Genomic DNA, 6,347 nt, shown 5'->3' on the forward strand with positions numbered 1-6,347 from the left:
CTGCCATCAAGGTACAGGATAAGAGCACATTTAGCTCCTCTAAGATGACCTGCAGACAATATGGCACATGAAGATTCAAAAGGAGTTATTTGCATTGCCCTTTCGGTTTACGATGTGGGCTCTGGGACAAATTGCAGATGTGTCAGCATGGCCTATAGTCAAATTCAGTTCTGTCAAGTCAAAGGTGAGCAGAGAGTGGTTTCAGCTTCAGGGCTATGACAGCAGTTAAAATTAACAAATCTAAAACTGGCATTTTGAAAGAGTCAAACAAAGCTCATGTTGAGTGCAAGTTGTAATTTCTTCCCTTCAGATGTCAACCAGATACAGCTGGGCTTGGATTAAAGTGCTTTTATTTCCTTCAGGGCTTCTTGGAAAAGGAAAAAAAAAAAAAAAAAAAAAAAGAAAATTTTTACAATAAGGGAAACCGTGATGCATAATACAATAAAATCACGAATAAGTACAATTCAACTACAAAACCAAGTCGATCACTACACCAGAGCAACTTGTCAGAAATGCAACTTGATGAGTTGCAGTTGGTAGCGATGATCCAAATGAACCATTCTGCCTTATTTTCAAGTAACACACCTAGCATTGTTTTAACAGATGCTGCATTGACCAGTGAGAGCATTCACCTTAAAGCTGTTGACCCAGCAACGAGACCAATATGCCAGGTGTTGGAAACATTGCAAGGGACATGGGTTAGTCTTCAGTTCAAGAGGGACTCCTCACCTAGGCAGCTCCTGGAGAATGTTCCTATGGCCTTGTCAGTACCCAATTGTAACAATTAAACTCATTAACTAATTTAAAGAAACAATATGGAGGCTTCTGTATAAATGAGGTACAACAGAGTTGTAGCATTTAGCCATTTAAGGTCAAACAAGGCTAGAAGGGCTTAGAACTCTTGCATGAGTCAGATCAACATGGACCGCGAAGCCAACGAGCGGGCATCAATCCTTAAAGAAGAATAACATTACATCCAGCTCCATGTTGTCCAGCTTACCTAGAAAGCAAACACCACAAACTTAAGTATTCATAATTGCAAGAGATTCAAGATTGTTGTACAGAAGATAAAATTTGGAAAAATTAGCACCAACAACACCTGCTCTCCAACACTTCCCTCCAAACTGATAGAGGGTGGAGTCACTTTGTCCTTTGGTCACATTTAGGTCCCAGTCAAAGCCCAAGATGAGCAGAGTATAGCTACAGACTGCTGAAAAGAGTTTTATTACCAACATTGTTCAAATGTCTTGTGTTCAGAAGAAACTCATTGGGAAGTTGTCAAACTTGTCGGAGTAAGTGAAAAGTCATTTTTGGGTGAACCATCACTTTAACTCTCCACAGGACACCTCTGCGCTAAATTCAAACACACAAGGAATTAGTGCAAAACCCAAATAGAACTTAGACTTCTCTAAATATTCAAAAGACTAACAAATTGCAAAACCACAAAGTGTCAGACAACAGCACTGCAGACATGTAAAGAGAGCCTTTGTAAACACTGAAGCCCATTTCTTTCAATTAAAACCATAACCAAACAATTACAGTTATCAGTGCAACACAGATTAACCATCTTTATAGTTCTTCCTTGTGCACATTGATAAAAAGACTTGCAGCTGCGTGCATACATAGGACTATATATATTACATATATATATGTATATTACTGAAGAACTATAAAGATGGTTAATCTGTGTTGCACTGATAACTGTAATTGTTTGGTTATGGTTTTAATTGAAAGAAATGGGCTTCAGTGTTTACAAAGGCTCTCTTTACATGTCTGCAGTGCTGTTGTCTGACACTTTGTGGTTTTGCAATTTGTTAGTCTTTTGAATATTTAGAGAAGTCTAAGTTATATTTGGGTTTTGCACTAATTCCTTGTGTGTGTTTGAATTTAGCGCAGAGGTGTCCTGTGGAGAGTTAAAGTGGTGGTTCACCCAAAAATGACTTTTCACTTACTCCAAGTTTGACAACTTCCCGATGAGTTTCTTCTGAACACAAGACATTTGAACAATGTTGGTAATAAAACTCTTTTCAGCAGTCTGTAGCTATACTCTGCTCATCTTGGGCTTTGACTGGGACCTAAATGTGACCAAAGGACAAAGTGACTCCACCCTCTATCAGTTTGGAGGGAAGTGTTGGAGAGCAGGTGTTGTTGGTGCTAATTTTTCCAAATTTTATCTTCTGTACAACAATCTTGAATCTCTTGCAATTATGAATACTTAAGTTTGTGGTGTTTGCTTTCTAGGTAAGCTGGACAACATGGAGCTGGATGTAATGTTATTCTTCTTTAAGGATTGATGCCCGCTCGTTGGCTTCGCGGTCCATGTTGATCTGACTCATGCAAGAGTTCTAAGCCCTTCTAGCTTTGTTTGACCTTAAATGGCTAAATGCTACAACTCGCAGTTGTACCTCATTTATACAGAAGTCTCAATATTCTTGTTTCTTTAAATTAGTTAATGAGTTTTTAATTGTTATAATCAGGTACTGACAAGGCCATATGAACATTCTCCAGGAGCTGCCTAGGTGAGGAGTCCCTCTTGAACTGAAGACTAACCCATGTCCCTTGCAAGGTTTCCAACACCTGGCATATTGGTCTCGTTGCTGGGTCAACCGCTTTAAGGTGAATGCTCTGACTGGTCAATGCAGCATCTGTTAAAACAATGCTAGGTGTGTTACTTGAAAATAAGGCAGAATGGTTCATTTGGATCATCGCTACCAACTGCAACTCATCAAGTTGCATTTCTGACAAGTTGCTCTGGTGTAGTGATCGACTTGGTTTTGTGAGAGACTTCGTAAACACTGAAGACTATTTTTCTCAATTAAAACCTAACCAAACAATAACCGTTATCAATGCAACAGACCAACCATCTTTATAGTTCTTCCTTGCGCACATTGATAAAGATTTGCAGCTGCTTCTATACACATATCTGTAGTCCTAAGTTTTGGGCACCCCTATACATCTGATATCTGCACTTAAGTGGCAGTGAATATACACGAACAGCTGACTACCTTCTGTTTGCCTCTTTACGAGTCTCCTTACAAAGTAGTACTTGTATTGTAGGAGCAGAGGTGCCACTGAACCAATATGCACACTGAAAACCAGGAGTCAAAGTTGAGTTTCAAATCACGGTTCCGTGAAGAAGTTCTCCACAAGGCTATGATTACTTATCTGGGTGTCTGTGGTCTCTCCTGGAGGCCCTTTAGGCATAGTACGATAAATTTGCACAAATTTAACTTGATTGTAAACTCAATGCAAGTAAAAACCAATATGCATTTGTTTTAATCCATGTACAAAATAAAACGGTGATTTTTACATGCAGTGATGTCCAGTTGGTTGTCTGGCTTGAGTTGCTGTAGTACAGAACCATCTGAGGTCGAACAAGACTAGGAGGACTTGGCGTTCTAAAAAGAGACCTACCCAGGGAAAGGGACTCAAGTCGTCAATGGGCTGTCAAGATAGGATAGCAGCATGCTGATCTCAGTTGTTGCACTTTTGAAGTTACAGCCAAAGACACCCACACAAAAAAAAAAAAAAAAAACACACCTTAAGAAAATAGCAACAAGAACAAACTGAACCACCCGTACAATAACTGAAATTCAAGACCTCAATCACCAAAACTACATGGACTTCCCATCGTCTCACATGCCTGCATTTGTAGCACACATACTCGCTGTCCACAATGGCTGTGCTTTAGATAATTCAGGTGGTTGAGGAGTGTGGAAGTCTGCCAGAGCACAGAGGGAGTGGTCTCATCTCCAGGTCTCAGTTAAAAACAAATGTGACACTTTGAGTGGAAAGGTGAAGTCAGCGTTAACAGCCAACAAGCAGCTGTACAATTGGTCTATGGGTGCAGTTATACTTCTGCATTTGGTAAACAGGGATGTATTGAAGTCACATGGCAAGAACAACATTCCCCCTCATTGAACTTACAGGTTCAAGGCGATCTTCAGAGAGAGGGGGGAAAAAAAAAAAAAACACACCTTCCAAAGCAAGACTGGTTGACAAAAGAGACTTTACCTTGGTCCAAGGCTCAAGCATACCATTTGAGAGCAAGAGGCTGGAGGATGTTTCATTAGATGACCTGTTGGTGCAGGGACCGATATAGTCAAGGAAGAATTTAAATGGAGAAGCGACCAATACTTACAATATCTCAGTAGGTGGTTAAATTGCATAGAACTTGCCAACTGCCACAAAGTCAAAAGAGTTAACCGCATCAAGAAATGCATTTTGGCATGATTAGGAAGTCATGGCATGATACTTAACCTGCCCAGCTGAGGGAGAAGTATGGGAGAAAGGTCCATAGAGGGCTAATACAGTTTCAGTGTTACCTGGAAAACAATATTGGTCAAAGTCTGAATGTTGCATTGTCACTGACTGGCAGAGATGAAAAGCAGGGATGACAGCTTTGTTGCTGGCTGCCCTATATAGTCCAAAACAGTGTGAAAGGCTGTGGTTGAGTACCAAGACAGCATAGATAGAGAAAGAATTGGTCTACAGAAGCATTTAGACTTTTCAATAAACAGGAAATAAAAGACAAGAGTGGGGTTAAAAGTCGCTTTAGAGACACTTTAACTTTAAATATGAAAAAGCATACACAAGGTGCCACTGACCATCCATGCTACTAGGGCGGCACGATAAATCGAAATGGAATCGAGATGGCAATTCGACAGAAGCTGCGATTGTCATGCGTAGCTTTCAGCGAAACACAGTTCTGTGATCAGCAGTAAATCTCATCCGAAGGCAAGAGGGCACTCTTGCGCTGAAACGCCAAACACGCCTTGCAGAAGAAACCCAGAAAATGCCCATCACTGCTGCTGAATAAACAGAAGATTCAACGGCTTTCATTGATTCAACGGGACTTAAACACACGACTATGGCAATGTACGGTTAATATGAGTTCTTATTTTCATTAAAATAAAGTTGGCTTATAATGCAGTCCCTTTATCACTGCTTAAATACGTTGCGTGCCTCATTCGGTGTAAGAAGCCACATCAGGATTCATTTCAAACACTCCACTGACATTATGAAATGAGTTGAGTAAAAATGTTATTAAATGTGGTATTTTCACATGCTTTCAGATGGAGCAGCATTTACTTCACAGAGCCGTAGTTCACCGAGAAGCAATGCAAACAGCGGTCATTATCTCAAACGACTTCAGAATCGCGCAATAAAATCCGAGATTTTTTTTTTTTTGCGCAACTTGTCAGTGAACTACTGCTCTGTGAGGTAAATTCTGCTCCACCTGAAAGCACGTGATGATTTACTGCTGATTTCAGAACTGGCATTACTATCAAAATGCGCATGACAAATCGCATTTGATTAATTGTGCAGCCTTACATACTATGTCCTTTCAGCTTAAAAGGGAGGGAGAACGAGATCACCTCAAACACTTGATACATTCCAGATATAGTGGTGGCAGCACAGACAAAACGGTTTAATATCAATAGATGTCAGTATAGGGTCTAAAACTATGGTCACATCAGTAATAAGATGTAAGAGTCATGCTTAGAAAAAAAAAAAAGTTTTTTAATAAAAAGGCACCATAAGACATGTGAACCCAAAGGGCCATTGATGTACAACAGGTATAAGCCACAAAATTGTAATAACAGAAAGACACTTTAACAAGTTAACAGCAACAATCAATTTAGAACTGCCTACACACTACAAAACAATTTCACCTTTTGGTGCATGGCTCCTCAGAAATTCAGATCTAAAAATCACAGATGCCAAAATGTTTAACCTCACCAAATGCCACAGTGAAGTAAACAGTTTCTTATACAATGCCCAGGAAAGTGTAGGATTTGAAAGAGCAAAAACCAGAGCAGATTATGTGAAACCCAAGACGTTCATACACAGTCAAGCATTAAGCTCTGCATTTGAGCTTTAAAAGTCTTACCACTCATTGTATAGTCATATACATTACAATAAATAAATGTTTGCCATGGTCATAGCTCTTCTAAAATTCCTTAAAGTCACAATTTGTCTGTACATAAAACAAACACCAAGTCCAGGAAGCAGAGGAAATTCTTAACCAAAAATAAAAAATAAAAAAAAGTGAATATACCACAGATGAAGAGGAAAAAAAAAAAAAAAAAAAAAGTGAATATACCACAGATGAAGAGGAAAAAAAAAAAAAAAAAAAAAGTGAATATACCACAGATGAAGAGGAAAAAAAAAAAAAAAAAAAAAGTGAATATACCACAGATGAAGAGGAAAAAAAAAAAAAAACATGAAGAAAAAAAATGCAAATAAGATAGACTAAGCTTCTCACCTGATGGCATTTCTCTTGATACAGTTCAGCGGTCACATTCAATCAGCATCACATGCTTTTTCCACCTTCAACAGGAGTT

At 39.1% G+C, this 6,347-nt stretch overlaps 1 long non-coding RNA gene across 2 annotated transcripts in view; it reads right to left on the reverse strand.

Moving 5' to 3' along the window:
- Positions 1-857: 857 nt before the first annotated feature.
- Positions 858-6,347, reverse strand: part of LOC107572621 (uncharacterized) — a 5,700-nt gene continuing 210 nt past the window's right edge. Inside the window, exons 2-4 of one of the 2 annotated variants that reach the window (XR_001607376.1) lie at positions 6,269-6,333; positions 5,676-6,023; positions 3,772-3,858 (exon numbers count right to left, since the gene is read on the reverse strand). This is a non-coding gene — a long non-coding RNA (uncharacterized lncRNA). Of the gene's footprint in view, positions 1,001-3,771; positions 3,859-5,675; positions 6,024-6,268; positions 6,334-6,347 lie in introns of those variants that run through there. The other variant, XR_001607375.1, reaches the window with a different exon arrangement.

The sequence above is a fragment of the Sinocyclocheilus grahami genome, unplaced genomic scaffold (genome assembly GCF_001515645.1).
Source record: "Sinocyclocheilus grahami isolate Dianchi unplaced genomic scaffold, SAMN03320097.WGS_v1.1 scaffold1782.1, whole genome shotgun sequence".
Taxonomy (NCBI): domain Eukaryota; kingdom Metazoa; phylum Chordata; class Actinopteri; order Cypriniformes; family Cyprinidae; genus Sinocyclocheilus; species Sinocyclocheilus grahami.